Consider the following 12,387-nt stretch of genomic DNA (forward strand, 5'->3'; position numbering starts at 1 on the left):
TTCTTTTTAGTTGTTAAATGAATAGTAAAATGTTTTTTGTGGAACTCTCGTTATAGTGTCCTTGATCAGTGCTACACTCTGCTGAGTTAATTTGTTGGAACACCGGGCGCTGGTTGGGTAGCTTGTTGTGCTGATTCAGCTGCATTACTAGGGAGCAGAGACAGAAGAGGCCTTGTCTATGCTGGAAACCACTAGACACAGTCGGCATACTATCTAAGTAACCAGTACGCTCAACTATAGAATGGTGCGGGGCACTGCATGCTTGGCAAGGAACACCCTTCGCAGCTAGGCTGCTTGTGTAGCTGGAGATCCAGGATTTTGTGGAACTTTGCAGTGATCATCTGCAGCCTTTTGCTATTTAGCAAAACGTTTACAAAACTGGCTGACTCCTATTGCCCGTCTAAAATAAAATAGATTATATACCATTAATTTGTATTCGATATAGTCACTCCCACTTTTGCCAGATATAAATCTTAAATACATAATATAAATATATATATATATATATATATGCAAAGTGAAACAAAATGAGAGTAGACGAATGCTCCATGGGGAAACACTGCTTTTGTTCTATAAATAACCGCAAAAAAGTTGCACTTACTAGATCAAAATGTTAAATGCTTCTCAAGGGCTTGCGATGCCTCTCTTGTGATGCCTCTCCTGCTACCATGACCAGCTGCAGTATAGGTACCAGGTGTCTGTAAGGACTTGGGCTCCCACCACAGACTTCTGTGTGCCAGCGATGCTATTCCGTGTTTCGCCATGTCATGCCTTCGTCAGGTACGTCACTGGCGCGCACACACGTACGTAAGTATAAATAGGGGAGGCTTGAGGCCTGGCTGAGCCATACATATAACAGGCAAAGCATGCCCACTGTTTGCGCAGGACTCGCTGCCGTAACTAGGGTAGATTACCCCCACGTATGGTGTCTCCTGCCATGCGTAGCAGACACGGAGAGGTGACTCAAAAGAGTGTGCCATTAATGGTGCAGCTACCTCGGCGGGCAGGACAGGGACCTCCTGTTAACAATAACTTGCATTCCAATTCATGGTATAAAAACATTTTAGAACAAAAATCAACGTTGCCAAAATGTTGAAAAAGGTAAGATCTGTAAAAGTGAAAATAAACATTAAAATATATGAAATATTAAATTTAAAGGGACGCAAAATACAAAAATCATCAGTACAAGATTTTCTCCCCATGCAAACAAGAACATAGTTATACCAGTAACATTCTTGAAAATGTTAGTAAATTAAGGCTTTTTTTCTCAGCCAGCTCAGAGACTGATACTGAGAAGTGGTAGGCTTCATGTGAACTAATTAGCTTTCATTTTATCACCTAAGTTAGGCAAAAAATATCTAAAGCTCGCCATAAACGCATCGATTTTGATGACTTTGGTTGAATTTGCCAATAATGTATTGCTTCTACATTTTGAATCAATGTTGTGCTGTTTATTGATTGATAGTCTGATTGGCCATGTTAGAAAATATCTGTGGGATGGGGGTAGGACAGAACTAGTAGGAGATCAATGGCCGATACCTTTGCCCTGCTTCAAGTAGTCAGGCAAGAACTGCATACAGAGATACTCAGCTGCTGCTGGTCCATCAGACTGGAGGAGGAGAGCACAAAGGTTTTTAACTTCGAGGGCTCATTCACACTAGGTGCTGCGCTGTCAGTTTTGATGCAACGTACAGTATACAAGCTACATGGCAACATGAAAGTCCATAGACTTTCATGTCACCATTCACATTACAGGTGTGCGTTCCCATGCGTTACAATGTAATATGATGTAACGCTTCTGGGAACATCTAATCGCACAACGCACACATTTCCTGATGGGTTGCAGTGTTCTCCCCAGGCTCTTTTAGCCGGGTGCTCCACCCGGCTAGATTTGGTGACCACCCGGCTGTCATCAGCTCACCTCCTTACCTCCTCCTATGCTGTAAGCACAGTTGCCCTGCATTTTCAACTCGCCTCACCCGGCTACTTTTTCATGCCACCCGGCTACTATTTCATGCCACCCGGCTGGAAAAAAATTCTGGGGAGAACACTGGGTTGGCAGCCGACGTCTGCGCTCCTAGCGCACCACAACGTGTATTCTGTGCGATGGCCGCACGATGGCAACACATTCAGGAAATTACATTTGTGTATGTGCTCTGTAGTGCGAATGAGCCCTAGGCCTGTAGGTTGTTTTCCGGACACCCTGCATGTTTGTATAGAACAATGCATGTTTTCCACTGCAGTTCTATTGCATTGCGTAGGTAAATCATGTGATGTCTATAAAAATGCAACATGGTGTCAGGTAAACTAGCCCATTAATTAACATGGACTCTCATATCTAATGCATTTTTGTGTTCAGAAAAACTGCATACAGGCGCATGTAGTAGAAACAGGACTTCACTGAGGCATCAGAAAACTGCTGGCCGAAGTTTGCTTAGCCATGAACTGTAATGCTTTAAAAGTTAGACACCTGACTAGAGAAGGATATGAAGGTTGATATACTGTATTTATTTCCTTTGACACAATCCTATTTGCCTGGCACTCCTGATGATCATTCCAGCATTAGTAGTGCTTGGATCACACACATGAAACAAGCATGCAGCTAATAATATTATTATTGCCAGATACCTCTGGTCTGCATGCTAGTTCAGGGTTTCTGACAGTGGTCACTTTGCAGTTAGTCAGTGGGCATTGCAGGCTTAGGATGTAAAAGTGTACAAAGCTGCATGCTGTATGGCATGTAATATCTGATGAATACACTTTACATACTGTAATGGATTATTGGTGGGTATATTTGTTTTCCCTGTCATGTGCCCAAATAGGCACCACCAGCCAGCCATCGTGCCTACTTTGTGCCCTCTTAGGACAGAGTAGATGGGTTCATTCTATGGGTTAGGATACAAGCTTTATGGATTGGGAAGGGGTTAACCTTAAAGGGAACCTTAACTGAGGGATATGGATGTTTCCTTTTTAAACAATACCAGTTGCTTGCCACTCCTGATGATCTCTTTGGCTGCAGTAGTGGCTGAATCACACACCTGAAACAAGCATGCAGCTAATCCAGTCTGACTTCAGTCAGAGCACCTGATCTGCATGCTTGTTCAGAGGCTATGGCTAGAGACACAGGATCAGCAGGGGAGTCAGGCAACTGGTATTATTTATAAAGGAAAAATCCATATACTTCTCAGTTTAGGTTCCCTTTAAAGGAGTCTTGTAGGGGGAAAATGAGTTGAACTTACCAGGGGCTTCTAATGGTCCCCCGCATACGTCCTGTGCCCGTGCAGCCACTTACCGATGCTCCGGGCCCCGTGTCCGGTTTACCTCTGGAATTTACGACTTTAAAGTTGGAAAACCACTGCGCCTGTGTGGCCGCCCCCACGCTGCCACTGACGTCACCAGGAGTGTATTGCGTAGGCCCAGTACGGTCTGCGCACTACACTCCTGGTGACGTCAGCGGGAGTGAGGACACGGCTGCGCAGGCACAGTGGTTTTCCTACTTTAAAGTCAGAAATTCCAGAAGTGAAATGGAGGCGGGGCCCAGAGCATCGGTGAGTGGCTGCGCGGGCACAGGACGTCTGCGGGGGACCGTTAGAAGCCCCAGATAACTTTTTTCCCCTCTACCCCCCCCCTACAGTAGTCCTTTAAAGGGGCACTATGGGAAATGTATGTTGTTCTAGTATCCCTACTATTAGATAGGGACAGCATTACTTTCTCCATAGAGTTTTCGTAAAAAAAAAAAAAAAAATGCCTGCAAACAGCATTTTTTCCGCTGATCTCCCACCAGTAATCAGCTGCAGCCAATGTGGTGTTGATCACATGATCTGACTTGGCAGGGATGTGTAACATATTATTCCTTCTGCTCACACACTTGTCTGTGTCTGTCATCTCTCCCTTAGGCTGGGTTCACACGTAAAATGTGTCCTGTCCTGGCATCAGTTTTGTTTTCTATGGCTTGGTTCACACAAAAATCTGTTCTGGGCCAGTCCTGTCAGTTTTGTATCTGTTTTGAGTTTCTATGTCTTTGTTCACACATAAAATGAGTACAGTTCCAGTCTAGTCCAGTCCTGTCCTGACAATTTTGTATCCGTTTTGTATGGGCAGTTTTCTATGGGAGTGTGCACACTTCAAAGGTTTACAGTTTTAATCCTGTCAGGTAAAAGTGATATAAAACTGATGCTGAACTGACAGGACTGGACCAGACGGGATAAACAGATTTATGTGTGAACTAAGCCTCTCTTTCAGCAGAGATGCTGTTATATGTAACTGGAGTGCCCACACTATTTTCGGCTCGTGAGCTACTTAAAAAATTTAGTCGAAGTAATCTACCCCCCCCCCCAAAAAAAAAATACCCACCACAGAGGAAGCCCCTCCCCACCCAGCATAGACAGCCAGATGTTCCCCAATATTAGCAGTCCCTTTCCCAGCATAAACAGACAGATAAGCCCTCAGTGTTGGCAGCTCCCCTCCCCAGCATAGACAGCTATATGGGCCTCCAATGTAGCTTCCCTCCCCATATGCTGAGCAGAGCAGGGGAGCCTGTTTCAATCACCAGTCCTGCACAGACAGGATTCCTCTTCAGCCCTGCCTGTTGCACAGCCTCATCTCTATGACCACTCCAGTGGTTAAAGTAATGAGAGTTGCCACTGGAGGGTGTCATAGACTATGCAACACAGTTAAAGGACAACTGTAGTGAGAGGGATATGGAGGCTGCCATATTTGTTTGCTTTTAAACAAAACCAGTTGCCTGGCAGCCCTGACAATCTATTTGGCTGCAGTAGTGTCTGAATAACACCAGAAACAAGCATGCAGCTAATCTTGTCAGATCTGACAATAATGTCAGAAACCCTAAGGCTCCCTACACACTGCAAATCCGATTTGCAATTCCAATTTTCCCCAAATGCTATCAACAGAAAAACGCAGCATGCATTAACGATTAACCTCCCTGGCGGTATGCAGTTTCAGAGGCTGCGTCCGCGGGAGGATTTTTTTTAATAAAATAAATTTAAATGCTTAGGCTAGCACTTCGCTAGCTAACTATGTCCCCCAAGTCCCCCGGCACCGCTCTGATCCCCCTGTTTGCCGCCGGCAATATTTACCCCTCCGCGATCCCGCGAGAGCCGCAGCTTCACCATTTAGCTTCACTCGGCGCTATGGCGACGATCGAAGATGACGTCATGACATCATGCGCAGTCCCGATCCTCCCCATAGCGAAGCCTGGAGCTGATTGGGAGGCTGCGCCATCGCGGGATACCTGGGGGGGTACGTATAACGGCGTGGATCGGGGGAGAGAGGAGGGACTTGGTGGGCATTGTTAGCTAGCCAAGTGCTAGCTTAAGCCTATAAATCACATTTATTTTTTAAAAAATCCTCTCCGGCGGCTAGCCCGAGCATAGGTCGGGCTTACCGCCGTCAGACGTCGAAGTTCTGCCAAGCTCGAGGCTGCAATTCACTAAACTGCTGAAGCATCTGGTAAGTAAAACTTTTCTGCTATAGCTTTGCCACTACCTATGGGTGTCGGCAAAGTGGCATCCCCCAGGACCGCCTATTGCCGATCAGCGGCGGCACCTGGGGGACTGAATAGCCGGGGATCGCGTGCAGCATCCGCCGGCATTAGGCTCCGCCCACCCATGTCGTCAACCCGCCGGCCAATTAGCAGCGCCAGCGGGCTGTTGACCCTCGATCTGCCGCTACAAAGTGCATAATACACTTTGTAATGTATACAAAGTGTATTATACAGGCTGCCTCCTACCCTGGTGGTCCCAGTGATCAAGGGACCACCAGGGTAAGAGGCAGCTGTGTATGTATGCACCCAAGCACACTGATTCTGCCCCCTGATTGCCCACAGCACCCCTCAGACTTCCCCCCCCCCCCCCCCCCCCCCGCTTCCCCCCCTCAGACCACTGTTTGCACCCAATCACCCCCCTAATCACCCATCAATCACCCCCTGACACTATCTGTCAACGCTATATTTTAGATCAGGTCCTAAACTGCCCCTGGGGGCTTCTGATCACCCCCCACCCCCTCAGATCCTCCCCAGAACCCCCCTCCCGTGCATTGTTTACATCTGTTCTCCCCTCTAATCACCCACTGATCACCCATCAATCACCACCTGTCACTGCTACCCATCAGATCAGACCCTAATCTGCCCCTTACGGGCACCCAATTACCCGCCCACACCCTCAGATCGCCCTCAGACCCCCCCCCCCTCCCCTATCACCTCCCCAGTGCATTATTTACATCTGTTCTCCCCTCTATCACCCACTGATCACCCATCAATCACCCCCTGTCACCACCTGTCACTGCTACCCATCATACCCATCAGATCAGACCCTCATCTGCCCCTTGTGAGCACCCAATCACTCGCCCACACCCTCAGATTGCCCTCAGACCTCCCCTGATCACCTCTCCAGTGCATTGCTTGCATCTATTCTCCCCTCTAATCACACCCTGATAACCTATCAATTACCTGTCCCCGCTACCCATCAGATCAGACCCTAACCTGCCCCTTGCGGGCACCCACACACCTGCCCACACCCTCAGATCGCCCTCAGACCCCCCCCTAATCACCTCCCCAGTGCATTATTTACATCTGTTTTCCCCTCTCATCACCCATCAATCACCCTCTGTCACCACCTGTCACTGCTACCCATCATACCATCAGATCAGACCCTTGCGGGCCACCAATTACCCGCCCACACCCTCAGATCGCCCTCAGACCCCCCCCCCCCCCCCCCCCGATCACCTCCCCAGTGCATTGCTTGCATCTATTCCCCCCTCTAATCACACCCTGAGACACCCATCAATCACCTCCTGTCACCGCCTGGCACCCCCTAGCACACCTACCCATCAGATCAGGCCCTAATTTGCCCCGAGTGGGCTCCTGATCACTCGGCCAAACCCTCAGATCCCCCTCAGACCCCCTTCTGATCACCTCCCCAGTGCATTGGTTGCATCTATTCTCCCCTCTAATCACCCCCTGAGACCCATCAATCACCTCCTGTCACCCCCTAGCACTCCTATCCATCAGATCAGGCCCTAATCTGCCCCCTGCGGGCTTCTGATCACCCAGCCAAACCCTCAACCGCCCCACCGCAGTGACAGAATTTTTTTTTCTGATCACTGCTGGTCTCTACGATTTAATTGTGGCTGAGACCAACCGTTATGCCACACAATACGCAACCGCCAATCCAAGAAGCTACCATGCCCAGCCTTTTCGGTGGAAACCACTCCAAGTTTCCAAACGTAACATTTTTTTGGGGCCTTCTCCTTAACATGGGTCTAGTCAAAAAGAATGTATTGCGGTCTTATTGGTCTACGCACCCAATACATCACATGCCCATGTTCTCTGCTGCCATGTCCAGGTAACGATTTGAGAACATCCTGCACTTCAGTGCCAATACAACCTGTCATCTAAGAGGCCACCCTGCTTATGACCGGTTCCACAAAATTCGGCCCCTCATAGACCACCTGTCATCAAAATTTACAGATGCTTATACCCCTGAACAGTCACTTTGAGGCATTTGGTTTCTAGACTACTCCTCACGAATTTGGGCCCCTAAAATGCCAGGGCAGTATAGGAACCACACAAGTGACCCCATTTTAGAAAGAAGACACCCCAAGGTATTCCATTAGGTGTATGGTGAGTTCATAGAAGATTTTATTTTTTGTCACAAGTTAGTGGAAAATGACACTTTGTGAAAAAAAAAAAAAAAACAATAAAAATCAATTTCCGCTAACTTGTGACAAAAAATAAAATCTTCTATGAACTCACCATACTCCTAACGGAATGCCTTGTAGTGTCTTCTTCTCAGGAGAAGTAGTATAATGTGTTTTGGGGTGTATTTTTACACATACCCATGCTGGGTGGGAGAAATATCTCTGTAAATGGACAATTGTGTGTAAAAATAAAAAAAAATAAATAAAAATCATCATTATTTCTCCCACCCAGCATGGGTATGTGTAAAAATACACCCCAAAACACATTATACTACTTCTCCTGAGTACGGCGATACCACACGTGCGACGCTTTTTTTTTTTGCAGCCTAGGTGCGCTAAGGGGCTCAACGTCCTATGAGTACCTTTAGGATTTCACAGGTCATTTTGAGGCATTTGGTTTCTACACTACTACTCATAGTTTAGTGCCCCTATAATGCCAGGGCAGTATAGGAACCCCAAAAATGACCCCATTTTAGAAAGAAGACACCCCAAGGTATTCCGTTAGGTGTATGGTGAGTTCATAGAAGATTTAATTTTTTGTCACAAGTTAGTGGAAAATGACACTTTGTGAAAAAAACAATAAAAATTAATTTCCGCTAACTTGTGACAAAAAATAAAATCTTCTATGAACTCACCATATTCCTAACAGAATACCTTGGAGTGTCTTCTTTCTAAAATGCGGTCATTTGTGGGGTTCCTATACTGCCCTGGCATTTTAGGGGCCCTAAACCGTAAGAAGTAGTCTAGAAACCAAATGCCTCAAAATGACCTGTGAAATCCTAAAGGTACTCATAGGACGTTGAGCCCCTTAGCGCACCTAAGCTGCAAAAAAGTGTCACACATGTGCTATCGCCGTACTCAGGAGAAGTAGTATAATGTGTTTTAGGGTGTATTTTTACACATACCCATACCCATGCTGGGTGGGAAAAATTTCTCTGTATATGGACAATTGTGTGTAAAAAAAATAATAATTTACAGAGATATTTCTCCCACCCAGCATGGGTATGTGTAAAAATACACCCCAAAACACATTATACTATTTCTCCTGAGTACGGCGATACCACATATGTGACACTTTTTTGCAGCCTAGGTGCGCTAAGGGGCCCAAAGTCCTATGAGCACCTTTAGGCTTTACAGGGGTGCTTACAATTTAGCACCCCCCAAAATGCCAGGACAGTAAACACCCCACAAATGACCCCATTTTGGAAAGTAGACACCCCAAAGTATTCAGAGGGGCATGGTGAATCCGTGGCAGATTTCATTTTTTTTTTTTTTTGTCAAAAGTCAGCAGAAATGGAAACTTTTATTTATTTATTTTTTTGTCACAAAGTGTCATTTTCCACTAGCTTGTGACAAAAAATAAAATCTTCTATGAACTCACCATACCTCTTAGTGAATACTTTGGAATGTCTTCTTTCCAGAATGCGGTCATTTGGGAGATATTTATACTATCCTGGAATTCTAGCACCTCATGAAACATGACAGATGCTCAGAAAAGTCAGAGATACTTCAAAATGGGAAAATTCACTTTTTGCACCATAGTTTGTAAACGCTATAACTTTTACCCAAACCAATAAATATTCACTTATTGGATTTTTTTTTTATCAAAGGCATGTAGCACAATAAATTTGGACAAAAATTTATATAGATATTTAATTTAAAAAATGTCAGCATAGAAAGTAAAAAAAAAATTTTTGGGACAAAATTCATGTATTTTTTGATGAATATAATAAAAACTAAAAATCACAGCAGCTATCAAATAGCACCAAAAGAAAGCTGTATTAGTGACAAGAAAAGGAGGTAAAATTCATTTAGATAGTAGGTTGTATGACCGAGCAATAAACCGTTAAAACTGCAGTGGTCTGAATGGAAAAAAGTGGTCCTTAAAGTGAACCTCCGGACTAAAAATCTACTCAGCAGCACTGACAGTTTCACAGCATCAGAACTTTGTTTTTCTTACCAAAGCATCATTTTTAGCTGCATTTTTAGCTATGCTCCACCCATCAAAGAAAAAAAGCCCGGGCTTTTTTTCCCTGATGCTGTGCAGAGCATTATGGGATTTCCTATGTTGTTGTTCACGTTGCCTAGCAACTGGGAATGGTTATCAGCACACAGGACAGTTGGAACTGTGTCTCATGCTCCCTGTCACCTCCTTTCAACCAAAAAGATGGCTGCCATCATGAAATCAAACATTTGCCTGTTCTTTTAAAACAGTGTAGGTAAGAGATTATATTACCTATCTATTTAATTAACATAACTAATGTAACTTAATGACAGTATGTTTGTTTAGGCTGGAGTTCCTCTTTAAAGGAGTTATCAGGGAAAATTTTATAAAATAAGTGCTACTTACCGGGAGCTTCCTCCCGCCCCAAGCTCCCAGCATGTCCCTCGCCGCAGCTGTTCACCGCAGCTCCGTCCCAGTCCCCGGCGATGACGTCAGGCCGACGGCCTGTACTGCACCTGCGCAAGCGGCGCTGTCAATCACCGCCACGTGGGCCGGAGCGGACCGCACAGGCGCAGAACTACGGCACCTGTGCAGTCCGCTTCAGCCCACGTGGCGGTGATTGACAGTGCTGCTCGCTCAGGCTCAGTACAGGCCGACCTGGAGGTCGGCCTGACGTCATCGCCGGGGACCGGGACGGAGCTGCGGCGAGGGACATGCTGGGAGCTTGGGGATGGAGGAAGCCCCCGGTAAGTAGCACATATTTTATAAAATTTTCCCTGATAACTCCTTTAACCACCCTGGCGTTCTGATTAAATCGCCAGGGTGGCTGCGGGAGGGTTTTTTTTAAATAAAAAAAAAACTATTTCATGCAGCCAACTGAAAGTTGGCTGCATGAAAGCCCACTAGAGGGCGCTCCGGAGGCGATCTTCCGATCGCCTCCGGCGCCCAGAATAAACAAGGAAGGCCGCAATGAGCGGCCTTCCTTGTTTTACTTATATCGTCGCCATAGCGACGAGCGGAGTGACGTCATCGACGTCAGCCGACGTCCTGACGTCAGCCGCCTCCGATCCAGCCCTTAGCGCTGGCCGGAACTTTTTGTTCCGGCTGCGCAGGGCTCAGGCGGCTAGGGGGCCCTCTTTCGCCGCTGCTCGCGGCGAATCGCCGCAGAGCGGCGGCGATCAGGCAGCACACGCGGCTGGCAAAGTGCCGGCTGCGTGTGCTGCTTTTTATTTCATCAAAATCGGCCCAGCAGGGCCTGAGCGGCAGCCGCTGGCGGTGTTGGACGAGCTGAGCTCGTCCAGACCGCTCAGCTGGTTAAAGAGACTCCGTAACAAAAATTGCATCCTGTTTTTTATCATCCTACAAGTTCCAAAAGCTATTCTAATGTGTTCTGGCTTACTGCAGCACTTTGTACTATCACAGTCTCTGTAATAAATCAATGTATCTTTCCCTTGTCAGACTTGTCAGCCTGTGTCTGGAAGGCTGCCAAGTTCTTCAGTGTTGTGGTTCTATGCACTCCCCCCTCAGGGGGGAAAGAAACACACAAATGATCTCTTGAGATTCAAAAGGAATGCTGTATACAGCCTGCTTGTGTATGGATGTATTTTCTATGTGTGGACTTACTGTACATCAACCTACTTCCTGTTTTGGTGGCCATTTTGTTTGTTTATAAACAAACTTTTTAAAACTGTTTTTAACCACTTTTAATGCGGCGAGGAGCGGCGAAATTGTGACAGAGGGTAATAGGAGATGTCCCTTAACGCACTGGTATGTTTACTTTTGTGCGATTTTAACAATACAGATTCTCTTTAAGGGCCCGTTTCCACCAAAGCGAATCTGCATGCGGATTCGCATAGGCAATGCAAGTGGATGGGGCTGTTTCCACTTGTACGTCTGCGGGAGCGTTTTTGTGTGCGACTGAAATCTACACAGCAGAGCCGTCAGATTTCGCGTGTGAGAGGAATGCAAACGAATCGCCGCTAATGTATTTTAATAGGGAACTCACATGCGGGTTGAGCATGCGGTTTTTGATGCGAATTTGCATGCAATTTCGCATGGATATTAATGTTAATTTAAACAGGCAATAACATGGTTAAATTCGCATATACCCTTACCTATGCGGAATCGCATGCGAAATCGTGGCAAAAGCGCATGCGGAATCGCACCCGCATGCGATTTTGTCCGCGCTGAAATGCAGGTGATTTTGCACCGCACTAGTGGAAATGAGCCCTAAGGGGTTTTAGGACTGCAGTCCTTAAATGGTTAAACATTTAGCTGCCCAATAAAGTAAAACTATATTCGGCTGCTGGGACAAATTTTTCCTGCTGCTGGGGAAGTGTGCCTTTTCCAGTCTTGCCGGCTCCCTTACTTCTCTCTCTCAGCAGAATGCTGTTATGTGTAACAGATTATTTCTTCTGCTCATACACGTATCTGGACTTAACTGTCATCTTTCCCTTCCGTCTCTCTCTCTCTCTCTCAGCAGAGATGCTGTTATGTGTAACAGATTATTTCTTCTGCTCACACAGGTCTGGACCTAACTGTCATCTTTCCCTTCCGTCTCTCTCTCTCAGCAGAGATGCTGTTATGTGTAACAGATTATTTCTTCTGCTCACACAGGTCTGGACCTAACTGTCATCTTTCCCTTCCGTCTCTCTCTCTCAGCAGAGATGCTGTTATGTGTAACAGATTATTTCTTCTGCTCACACAGGTCTGGACCTAACTGTCAT

At 46.3% G+C, this 12,387-nt stretch overlaps 1 protein-coding gene across 2 annotated transcripts in view; it reads left to right on the forward strand.

Moving 5' to 3' along the window:
- The window catches only part of FAM241B (family with sequence similarity 241 member B), a 74,418-nt gene that overhangs the window by 19,386 nt on the left and 42,645 nt on the right, over positions 1-12,387 (forward strand). The window contains exon 5 of one of the 2 annotated variants that reach the window (XR_011024516.1): positions 57-429. The exons of the other annotated variant lie outside the window; for it this stretch is intronic. The gene's annotated coding sequence lies outside the window, so the exon portion shown is untranslated. Of the gene's footprint in view, positions 1-56; positions 430-12,387 lie in introns of those variants that run through there. 2 annotated transcript variants of the gene reach the window in all.

This window comes from Hyperolius riggenbachi, chromosome 10, assembly GCF_040937935.1.
Source record: "Hyperolius riggenbachi isolate aHypRig1 chromosome 10, aHypRig1.pri, whole genome shotgun sequence".
Lineage (NCBI taxonomy): Eukaryota > Metazoa > Chordata > Amphibia > Anura > Hyperoliidae > Hyperolius > Hyperolius riggenbachi.